A 12992-nucleotide genomic window follows, 5' to 3' on the forward strand; every position below is an offset into this window, starting at 1 on the left:
TTGATAATAAGGACATTAGGTAGGAATATTTCAATGGAAGTCATTCTGTAAGATTCTCTAGCTCAAGATTTTGTTCAAAATAGATGACTGAGAGCTGTTTTCTGATTCAATGACTATCTTTTATTTCTTACATCATATTTATATCTAATGAAGCTTGAAGGTCTAGATGCAACCAACATGAACTTCAATAAGATTTAAGATTTCAGGTGACTTTTACAGTTTTATTTTGTTTGTTTATTCCCTCCAAATGATCTTTGTATTTCCATGTTATTCAAGGAACCTGATACCTTGAATGTTTGGAAAGATTGATGGAAGAAAATAATACACTAATGGAATAGCCTTTGCCATTAGAAGAAAAGTAACTTTGAGTAAGTAAAAAAATCAATTCCAGAAACTTTTAAAAGTATTTAAATGATTTTCAGCTGAAGGAAACAAAACAAGTTCAGAAGAATATCTAAAGGCCATTGTAAATACAATTAGCCAAACAAATTCTGGAAATAGTTCCTTTTTCAAATCCTCTCCTCAAAGAACCCTGTAGGGTATTTAAAGATCCTAAGGGTTACTGCTTTTAATACTGCAGAATGTCATAGCTAAAAGTACAGTTTAAACTAACTTGTGAACTTATGCAAATGCAAGATAAAATAAGTAAATAAATTTTAAATAAAATAAATAAGAAAAACACAGAAATATTTAGAGATCTTGAAGTCAACGAGGCAGAGATACAAGTTACTAATAATCTGCTATTGTTTTAATGTCATATTTTATTATGAAAGAGCTGACTTAAGCAAGAATTGGTTGTATTTATTTATTTTTTAGAGTAAAGTCAAATCGAGTTCCTCTACACATATCTTTCCTATTTCTTATATAGAATTTATGATGGATGGTATTCCTTTAAAAATATTAGGTCCCTCCCCTTGGAGCTCTGGGAACCCTGAGGAAGAAGAAGAGGAAAGATTGTAGGTGTCAGAAGGGATGGAGGATACCCAGAACATAACCAATGAATCAACTGAACTGAGCTCATATGGGCTTACAAAGACTGAAACAGCAAGCACAGGCCTGTGTGAATCTGTACAATGTCCTCTGGATATATGCTATGGCTGTTAGCTTGTTGCTATTGTGGGACTGTGAACAGTGGGAGCAGGTATGTCTCTGACTGTTATGCCTGCTCTTTGGTCTCTTTTCCTCCTATTGTGCTGCCTTGTCCTTGTCTTATTGTGGCTTTTATCATGTTAGGTTGTTTCTTGGGGGAAGGGAAATGTTTTCTTTTCTGAAGGGAAATGGAAGATCAGTGGCACAGGAGAGGTAGGGGATCTAGGAAGAGCAAAGAAATGAGGAAACTGTGGTCAGAATGTATTATAAGAGAGTAGAATCTGTTTTTAATTTAAAAATGCCAAAAAGAAAGTTAAGATGCCCTTTAGTCATTTTCAGATTGATGAATAGTCCCAATGTTTTTATTACAATCCACAGCACTTTGTGGTGATCCCAAAGCCACCAACTCTGGTAATATAGAGCTTCCCCAACCCATACAACTGTAGTGGGCAAACATGTTCCTCTACTGAGGCTTTTTTCTCTTGCTACCAGATCTCCTTTTACCATGGAAGGTCTTGGGTACTGGAACCTCTAAGTTAGGGCTCAGGGAAAAGTAAGTTTTGGTTATCAGTGCTATTTAAGTTCTTCCTATAAGACACACTAGAAGCTATATTGTTCTTTCCTGAAGTATTTCAGAACTAGGATTTACAAATCTATAGGTAGCAACTTTCTAAAACTGACACATGGGTAAGAATTGTAAGTGTATGGATTCGGAGGGTATAAACACATAGAACAATTCAAAACTCATCTAGTGCCTCTTCGATACTGATTCATGTGGAACTTGGATTTGGTTTCAACAGCTAGCTCAAATGATTTTATTGTGTTTCACCTTTTCTGTATAGTCTACTGCTTGTCTTTGAAATGTAGAGATTCTTGCCACCTTTTTGTGACCCTTGACTTCTCAGATAGCAGTAAGATAAAGAACAAGACATTTTACAAGTCATGATGAAAGCAGTTAGATTATCAGTATTTGAAAGCTATAATATAGTCTATTATGAGGCCTACAGAAGGATTTTAAAGAGACAGTTTAGGTCACTGCTGTACATTACAAATAAATCAATATAAATTCAGGGAATTTTGACTTACTAGGTAGAGTTCAGGTATTTGTCTCAAAGAAGTGATGGAAATTATGAACCCACATCTTGGAGATGAAAACATAAGCACTTTGCTTCTCCGATATCTACTACCACCATTTTGCTATTCCTACTTCATATGCTCTTTTATTTCTAACAAGTCCACATAATGTTGCCAGCATGGCTAGGAGTGAAAGGCTGCAAAAATTTCTAAAACAAAGTGAACACTGGTTTATGTTTGGCAGCTCTTCTCTTGGCCTTTGTCTCCCCTTCCTCTTGATTTCTTTCTTTTCTCTTTCTTCTCCAGCTGTCTTCCTTTAACTTCTCTTTCTTACCCTTCTTTCAGCTTTCTTCTTTCCTTTTATTTTAAGTTAACTAAGTCTAATAACTATTAGTCAGAGCCAAGGAAAGGACATATGTAGGGGATGAGTGCTATTTCAGCAGAGAGGAGGAGCCTAAGTCAGGACAGTAAACACAAGAAATAGTGGCACAGTGGATTAGGACTCATCAAGCAAATAAACATATTGGTCATGATTGCAGGCAAGTTGGCCAGTACTAGAAATGAAGTTACTCATGAAAATTGGGAATCTTGAAGTAAGTTCTGTAGTGTTGGACTAGATTTCCTAGAATCAATATAAATTCATATATGACTTATCTATAGCCATATAATCAATGCTCACAATCTTAGTAAGTTAAAAACAAACACAAATAAATTTTCTTTCTCTTTATTTCATTTAAAAGTTGTTTTTTTCTGTTTTACATACAAACTACACTTCCTGCTCCTTCCCCTCCTCCTGCTCATTCCTCATTTTCCCCCACTCTACCCCGTATCCACTCCTCAGAGAGGGTAAGACTTCCTATGGGGAGTCAATAAAGACTGGCATATCAAATTGAGGCAGGACCGAGCCCCTCCTCCCAGTATTGAGGCTGAACAAGGTATTTCTCCATAGGGAAGTGCTGGGGATGTCTTTCTGTATGCTTTGAATGTGTTGCTCTGATTGATTGATAAACACAATGCTGATTGGCCAGTAGCCAGGCAGGAAGTATAGTATAGGTGGGAAAAGTAGAGAAGAGAATTCTGGGAAGTAGAAGGCTGAGTCAGGAGACACTGCCAGCCGCTGCTGCCATGAGAAGTAAGATGTAAAAGTACTGGTAAGCCACAAGCCATGTAGCAACTTATAGATTAATAGCAATGGGTTAATTTAAGATATAAGAACTAGATACTAAGAAGCCTGCCATGGCCATATAGTTTATAAGTAATATAAGTCTCTGTGTTTTTACGTGAGTCTGAGCAGCTGTAGACTGGGTGGGTCATTGGAAAAACTTTCAGCTAACTGGAAATGGGCTTCAAAAAGCCAATTAATGCACTAGAGATAAATATACCTCTAGGTGGAATCCACTGCCAGTGGCCCCACATACTCCCCAAGCTACACAACTGTTACCCACATTCAGATGGCCTAATTTGCCTATAGAATGGGAAAAAATCTTCACCAACCCTATATCAAACAGTACTGACCTCTAAAATATATAAAGAACTCCCAAAACTAGACATTAAGATATTAAATAATCCAATTAAAAAATGGGGACCAGATCTAAACAAAGAATTCTCAACTGAAGAATCTCAAATGACCAAAAGACAATAAAAGAATTGCTCAACATCCTTAGCCATCAGGGAAATGCAAATCAAAATGACTGATATATCATTTTAACACCTGTCAGGATGACTAAGATAAAGAACTTTGATGACAGAATATGCTGGAGAGGATGTGGAATAAGGGGAACAGTCCTCCATTGCTGATGGGAGTGCAAACTTATACAACCACTTTGGAAATCAGTATGGTGGTTTCTCAGAAAACTTAGAATCAATCTACATCATGATCCAGCAATATTGCTCTTGGGCATATAACTAAAGGATGCACATTCATACGACATGGGCATTTGCTCAATTATGTTCATAGTAGTATAATTCATAATAGCTAGAATGTGGAAACAGCCTAGATGCCTCTCAACTGAAGAATGGATAAAGAAAATGTGGTACAAATACACAACAGAGTACTATTCAACTGTAAAAACAAAACAATGACATCATGAAATTTGCAGGCAAATGGATGGAGCTAGAAAAAAATATATATATTTTCTACATCTTGAAGCCAGAAGTCTTGCTTGGAACCTCTTGATCAAATATTAGGTTTTTTGGCAGAATTGGATTCTCTTCTAGTCTCTGAAGGACATTACCTTCTCTATTTCTTAGTTTGTTTGTTTGTTTTTCCCCTCAATGTCTAGAATTTACAATAATATTATAAGCCTATTACATCTATTTCTTTCTAATAATATGAAATCTACCTCTAGGTAGAGTCAGAAAATTTTCTCCTTCTTTTATTACAAATCTAACTGGGCTTATGGATCATTTGACCAAGGGATCACCCTACAGAAAGTTGGGTATACCTTATGCCATGCTAAAGAGACAAGATGAATAATTATCCTTTTAATGATTTAATATACTTACTTTCCCTTCACAGAATGTTAGCCTATCCTAGTACAGATGATATGGAACTGCTGTGAGATTCTGTTAGGTTTGTCCATTTTTCTGAGTCTGGCCTCAAAAAATGTAGCTGTTTTTTTCTCTTTTCTCAATCTCTTCTTTTTGATGATAGTCAGGGCCTAAGTATGCTTTTATATGATACTTTTGATTTCTTTACTTATAATCTGAAGTCATCCCAGCCCCTTATTTGTCAAAAACTACTGGACCAACATGTATCTGACCTTGTTTTTGAGCATGCCAGCTTAATTTAAATGGATAGCTTACAGTCATCCTTACCTCTATCTTGCTCTTTGAGCAGCTTCTGTAATTTCCACGTTGTTGTCTGGTCTGTTGTTTTTCTTTTAAACTTCAAAACAAACAAACAAACTAACTAACACTGTCCTAAATCTTCTTTGTGAGTCAATTGTTAAATTATTTTATTAATGAGACTAACAGTTCCTAAGAGACACCAGATTACTTAGAGACATATAGTATCCTAGGTGAAAGTCCTTTGAATTCACAACATTGATACATGCTTTTAAAGCTGGAGTCTGTTAGTCAAGTGTGCATACTGCAACCCTCAAAATTTCTTCTGTTGTCATACTTCCTTCTTCCTCATTTTTATGCCTTATCTTCTCTTGTTTACCCGAACTTTTATAATGTTAGCAGACAGATAATGTGAGTCACCCTTCACATTCTAAGATTAGTCAATTTGCAATCATGATTCTATCTGAAACTCATCCACATTTCTGTGAATCTAACAGATTCATAGTGGCCAGACCTGTGAATATGTTTTTAGAGCCTAATTTTCTACCAAAATTTTGATAATCTATATGTATACATAAATACAGACAGTTATTTTTGGCACACCTGTAATCATTTCTACTCCCTCATTTTTAAAGACTTCTCTTCTTTTTATTATCAAGATAAGGAAAGGAATGGAGGACGGGAAGAGAAGGGAAGGTAGAAAAAGGGAAGGGAAGATCAGGGGAGGGAAAAGAAAGGAGGAGATAGAGAAAAGGGGAATTTAGAGAGATACATATGTAGGCGATGTAGTAATAGATACACACACAAATACACACACTCCCCACTCATTTATGACAGCTTTTCAGGTACATTTACTTCAGTGTTAAAGAGGAAGCCCTGATGAAATATGAACATGTTTAGCAACAGCGCTTGATCCACAAGCCACCCTCATCCCCCATGTTCTAGATGGAAGGGTAATTACAGCCCATTACTGAATTACTTGCAGTTATCCTTTGATCTTGTAGTTAATACAGTGAACTCTAATTTACATAAATGTTATTAGCATATTTCACAGCACTTTCTGATCTTTTACAGGAATGACTGCTGCCGTGATAAGGAAGACCAACTTAGCATATCTTCTTTCCTTCTGTCATTGCTGGACAAAGTGGGATTCTCAGACCAGTGGCAGATACAAAGTAAGGAAGGTGCATAATGAAGAAGAGTTATGTAAGCTTATGAACTGTGAGAATTTTAAGGGACTAAAATTATCCTTATTTATTTGTGTAAACACAGGTTTCAAGCATAACAATTCTCAAATATTTGGTTCATTGCATTCACTTTCTTTACTAAAAATAATTCAATGATAACTCAAAATTTATCTATCTGGTATTAAAAGTCAACACACCAAAATTCCTTTATAAGGTACCATCCACCATCAACCTATTTAGTGAGGCTTAGATTCTGAAAGTCATGCTCAAATGTATGTTACTAGTCATCTGCTTCCATATGTTGACACTCCAAACTCGCATATGTTATCACTTGAAGAAGAGGCCCTAATATAACTCAGATTGACCTTGAAATCTCTATGTAGCTAACGATGACCTTAAACTTCTGATCTTCCTATCTATCACTCCCTAGAGCTTCGATTACAGCATCACTTTACCATGCCTAATTTCTATGTGTTGTAGAACTGAACCTAAAGCTTTGTATGTGTTAGACAATAACTCACCTAAACTCATTTTAGATACCTAAAATGAATCTTCAGTCATAGATTTGTAAAAAAAAAAATCTCTCAAATCTACCCCCTTCTATCCATGTGCAGGCTTAATCTTTGTTACCATAGGAATATTATAGCAATTTTACCTATATATGCATTTTAACTTAAAATTATGGAATTAAATTACAATTTCATTCTATCCAGAACATGGTCTAGTCCAATGGTAGATTACAAGGAAGAGGGGAAAGTGAGATGGAAATGTAAAGAAAGGAAGTCACCACAATCTACTGTGATCTCTGAGTGGATTTCTTTTCCTTGGTCTATAGAGGATAAGAACTTTTAAAAACTTTCTCCATGATGCTGATTTCTCTTGCTGATATAACTCTGCTTTAAAATAGTGGTTTATTTTTATGTGTTATGAGCCTGCTTTTTATTAAGTTATTCTGTGCTGGTATACCCATTATCTAAGGTGATAACTTTTACCAGGAAAAAACAGTATTTTTGTTATTGATTACAGTTTTCAGGCTTTACAAAGCAAATAGTCGACAGTCTACATACAAAGAGTCACAAATCTGAGTCACTTTTGAAATTCTATAACCAAGTTAAAAATCAGTTTAGGTAGAATATTTGACCAGAAACCCAAGTCTACTCACTGCTGAAGTGAATGTTGTACTTTTGCTCTTACTACAAATAAGAAATGAATTTATAAACAATGTTCAACATCTTTACAGTCTCTAATAAGCTGCCAAAGGCTCTAACCCATAACTATAAACTATAAATTGCAATCATGTAAAGAATGCCCTCCTAAACAAAATGTTTATCATTTTTTATTTATTTGTTTGTTTGTTTTTAGAGACAGGATTTTCTCTGTAGCTTAGGTTCTTGTCCTGGATCTTGCTCTGTAGATCAGGCTGGCCTTGAGCTCACAGAGATCTTCCTGGCTCTACCTCCTGAGTACTTGGATTAAAGATGTGTGCCACTGCTGCCCTGCAAAATGTTGAATCTTATTACTGAAGTTTCCTACAGATGCTATAGAAGAATCTATGTTTTTAAAATTATTTTTTCATGTTAGTGATCTGTGTCTGGTCCATAAAGTTGTTGTTTTTGGAAAGTGTTTTGTTAATGTGTACTACATAGGATTGAGAAATGAGAATATTTGAGGATAATGACATAAAATTAGTTTTATTTCCATCTGGTATTTTTATAAGAGATCCTGGACTTCAAGACAACCTAGTAAGTATCTCAGAATTAGTGACCTTCCACAGTGTTCTGTCATTCAACAGGGCCATTGTAAGGTTCTGGAGCTCATGTACAGACCCATGCTGAGAGCAACAGATTATTCTGAGTGCAAGGCAGACCCTCAGGATTGATATTGTCTATTATAGAGTTCCCTGCTTTGAGACAAGCTATACGACTTTTAATGGACTTAAAAGCTTGGCTCTGATAAATTGCCACTTAACACAAATTAACAGGTCAGATGAATGATCTCAGAAAAACAGACTTTTTACTTGGCTTTTTATGAGCTCCCAAGTTGAGAGACATGAACAAAGAACATGAAAGAGGAGTCAGCGGAGATGAAATATATCCAACTATCACTCTGATAGTTTCTCAGCCACTGAACTCCTCATTGCTACCCTACCGTAATCAAAGTACAGTAGCTACTTAACTCTCAAGAGTTGTCCTGAAGCTATTTACAAGCTAGTCAAACATATGTACCATATACAATATAGTTTCAGCCATCATTATGAAGTTACTAAGTATTGGATAATTATTAAAGGAAATTAGTGAAGTAGAAAGTGTCATGTATGTTGTCATTAACACAATAATTGCATTGCCCCAAGTCACATTCTGTAGTTATTTGTTACCTCTGGAATCTACTGAAGGCTTTCAACTTATAGAAGAAAAATGGATGATTCATTGTAGTCAACTTCATCACTTAATACAATATCAACAATATTCAACACCTACTCAATTAACACATGTACCATCATTTGGGGGAGTCAAAATGAAAAAACAAATATCAGGAGTCCTTGCTCCTTTTTATTCTTCTGATCATAGAAGGGAATACATGAAGTAGACAACTGTCACAGTATCTTTGCCCATTTTTATAAATATTCTCACCCAGTCTACTAGAAATGTTTAGACTTCTGGGAAAACTAAAGTGCCAAGCCCTTCTCTATATCTATTTCTCAACTCTTTCCCATTTAATGAGACAGACAATAAGGATTAGGTCATTAGAAGTCAAAGATAATATTGGAAGAGATACTAAGTAGGCATCCCCAGTTAAAGGAGAAAGAACTGAAAAGATCTTCAAAAAATCACATAATCAAATGAATCTGATCTTTGGCACAGATGTAATCTGTACCAATATGAATATATACATACATACATACATGCATACATACATAAAAATTAAAACATCATGGTGAAAGAAAGAATCTGATTGCCAAGGTTCCTACAGAGTTCACTTGTCAGCAACTTATTTCCCCAAATTACAAAGGGATAGGAACATGTGACCCGTGTAAAGGAACACAAATAACAAATCACCACTTACTGGGCATGACAAATACCTCAGAACAAATGTACTAGAAAGAGTTGCCTTCAATGAATAGTTCTAAAGAAACTCAAATACTTAAAGAAAAATATTCAGAAAGCTCCAAAATGGCATAAGAATAAGACAGAGATATCTACAGAAACACATCATACCTAAGAAGAAAGCAGAAACAATTTCAGAAATTGAAAACTAAAAGTAATGAATTTTTCACTGGAATAAAATGAAATGGATGAGAATGAACAAATAAAGCAATTTTAAAAATCAGACAATGGAAAATAATGAATCTTACGAGTTGAATGGAAAAAAATTTACCTTGAAAAATTGAATGTATCTCTGTGATCCATAGTTATCATCAGCTTTGACTATGCACTTACTCTGGCATTCCCAGACAAAAAGAAGGAAAGGCTAGAGAGTACTTGAACAAATGTTTGAATGTTTTTCAAAATTAAATAAAACATATATATGTATACACACACACACACATATTTAACAACCATTAATGAAAAAGAAAGAGACTGTGAATTTGAAAGAGAGCAAAGTGTTGTATGTGGGAGAATTTGGAGAGAAGCTAGGAAAAAGCTAAATGAGGTAATTTTATTATAATCTCATAAAAAGAAAAATAATTTTTAAAATATTGGTAAGACTGATTGGTTTATACAAGCATCCAAAAAGCTAAATGGATTGCATGAAAAATGAATTGTAAGAATCTCATACCAACATGGATTGCAATCAGTCCTTTGTGAGAAAAAGGTAAAGACTCAATCTTTTATTGGAAATAGTTGTTTCTCATACAATACAATCTGATTATGGTTTCTACTCTCCCAACTTCTCCAAGACTCCCCCCTGTCTTCCCATCATCTGAATTCACACACTTTTCTGTCTCTTGTTAGAAAACAAACAGGTATATAAAGAATAATAATAAGATAAAACAAAACAAACAAACAAGAATATGACAAAACAGAAGGGGAAAAAAGCCAAATGAAAAGTAGGAGGTACACATGTAGACACAGAGACTTTGAATTTAACTTTTTCTCTTTATGACTGGTTTTATGTTTTTAGGGATTCTTGTGAATACAAACATTAATTCATGGGGATGAAAGCTTTAGGTAAGCACCAACTCAACTTCTCTGTGATCAGTGAGCTGTGTGAGTATTGTCTTCAGCACTAGGCCTTATCATCATTTTGTGAGAGCAACCAATAGCCGTGTTGTTTGTGGAGTCCCATGGGACTTCATTGGCCAATAACTCAATTAGATATAACCCATCCCTGGCACTGAAAGCTTCATTTGGTAAAGAGAGATGCCATATTGGGGCTTGGCTTCCTTCTTATTTGGCAATTCAATTCAGATAAAATTTACATGTATATATTTTAGGAAGCTTCTACAGAATTAATTTTCTATACAGCCCTCAGATGGCCCTCATTTTTAGCTGTCCTTCTCCATACTCCCTTCATCACCTCCCTTGTAACTCACCTTCCCCATTGAACCCTCCAGTTCCTGACCCCTAACTCATCCATCAATGACTATTCTCTTTTCCCTTCCTAGTAAGGTTCCTCCCTCTCTTCATTCCTTTATTTAATATGCAACCTCTGTGATTATATAGATTGTAGCTCAGATTTAAAAGCTAACACCCACACATAAGTAAATACATACCATGTTTGTTTTTCTGTGTCTGAGTTAACTCAGGATGATGTGTTTCTAGACCTATATGTTATCTGAGAATTTTATGATTATTTTTTAGCAACTAAGTTATATTCCATTGTATAACTGTACATTATTTTTTTCTCTGATGATTAAGTATGTTGAACAATTCTTTAAGTGCTTCTCAGTCATTTTTTCTTCTTTTGAGAATTCTATCTTTTTATTTGTACTTCATTTTTAATTGGTCTATTTTTCTTAATTTCCAGTATTTGAGGGTTTTTAAAAATGTATTTTAGATGTTAGCCTTCTATTGGCTATGAAGTTGGTTAAAATATTTTCCCATTCTGTAATTTACCACTTTGTCCAAATAACTGTGTCCTTTGTCATACAGATGCTTTTCAGTTTCATAAGGTCCCATTTATTAATTCCTGATCTTTGTCCTTGTGCTTTAAGTGTTCTAATCAGATAGTCTTTTCCTGTGTCAAAGAATTCAAGACTTTCTCACTTTCTCATCTATCACACTCAGTGTATCTGGTGGTATGTTGAGATCTTTCATGTAGTGTAAGAAGTATGAATCCATTTGGATTCTTCTACATCCAGTTATACCAGCACCGTTTATTGAAGATGCTGTCTTTTCTAATGTGTATTTCTGGTTTCTTTATCAAAAATCATGTGTCCATGGGTGTGTGGATTTATGTCTGGGTCTTCAAATCAATTCTATTGATCAATGTGTCAGTTTTTGTGCCAATGCCATACTGCTTTTATTACCATAGCTCTGTAGTAAAATTGAATATCTAGGGTGGTGATACACCCAGGAGTTCTATTATTCAGAATTGTTTTAGCTATCCTGTGTGTGTGTGTGTGTGTGTGTGTGTGTGTGTGTGTGTTTTCACATGAAGTTGAAAGTTATCCTTTAAATCTCTATGAATAATTAAGTTAGAATTTTAATGGAAATTGCATTGAATCCATAGATTGCTATCAGAAAGTTGGTCATTTTTTATTATATTAAACCTACCAATATAGATAAATCTACCAATCTATGAGCTTAGGAGCTCTTTCTATCTTCTGACATCTTCTTCAATTTCTTTATTGAATGTCTTAAAATTTTCATCATGCAAGCCTTTAATTTGCTTAGTTAGAGCAATATATTTTTGAGGTTATAGTTAAAGGTATTATTTCCTTGATTTCTTTCTTTGTTGATTTGTTATTTATATGTTAAAAGGATGCTTATTTTTGTGAGTTAATTTTGTATCCTGCTATTTTGCTCAAAACCTTTTTCAACTATAGGAATTTCCTGGTGGAATTTTTAGAGTTACTTATGTAAACAATCATATTATCTGCAAATAAGGATATTTTGACTTCTTCCTTTACTATTTGCATCACTTTGATGTCCTTCAGTTGTCTTATTGCTTGAGGGAGAGGGTGTGGGGAGAGAGAGCTAGAATTGTGGAGCATTGTAGGGTGTGGTGTGGAAACCTAGAGCAGTGGAACCTTCCTGAATTCTGTGACTCTAATGGGGACTCCTAGTAATAGAGGATATAGTGTCTTAACTACCCATCTTTGGGAACCAAGCAAGACTTCTATTAGTGGGACTGGATTGTATTTGGTTCAGTTGTTGGCCAAGAGGATCCTGTGGAGATGCCTCCCCAAAACAAACAAACAAAAAACAAAACCTTGGCCTTCTAGGACAGAAGGTTGCTCTCTGAAAACTGACAGCAGCACCCCATTGCCAAGGACAATATTCACACATCTCATTGAATATAGAAAGGTTGAGCTGGTGCCTGAATGGAGTCTTCACCTCTATACTACATTCTAATCTCTTTTGTGTGAGAAGGTATTCTGCAGGGTATGGAAAGAGAAACATGGGCACTAGCCCAGCCACAAAAACATCAACCTACCATCTGTCCTGCCTTCAAGATATGATAGGGGCAATGGTGGCACAGCACTTGTGGAAGTGACCAACCAATGTTTAGTTTAACTTGAGGCCCATGCCAAGAGTGGGAGCTCATGCCTATCCTGCCTAGAGGACCAGGTACTAGCCTAGATAACCCAGAGACCTAAGGTAGAACCAAACACAACTGGAAAAAAAAGAAAGAAATCAGTGAAATGATTTTTAATGATATTCTGTTATACTCATAGATTGGTGCCTTTTC

Source organism: Peromyscus leucopus, chromosome 2, assembly GCF_004664715.2.
Source record: "Peromyscus leucopus breed LL Stock chromosome 2, UCI_PerLeu_2.1, whole genome shotgun sequence".
NCBI classification, from domain to species: Eukaryota; Metazoa; Chordata; class Mammalia; order Rodentia; family Cricetidae; genus Peromyscus; species Peromyscus leucopus.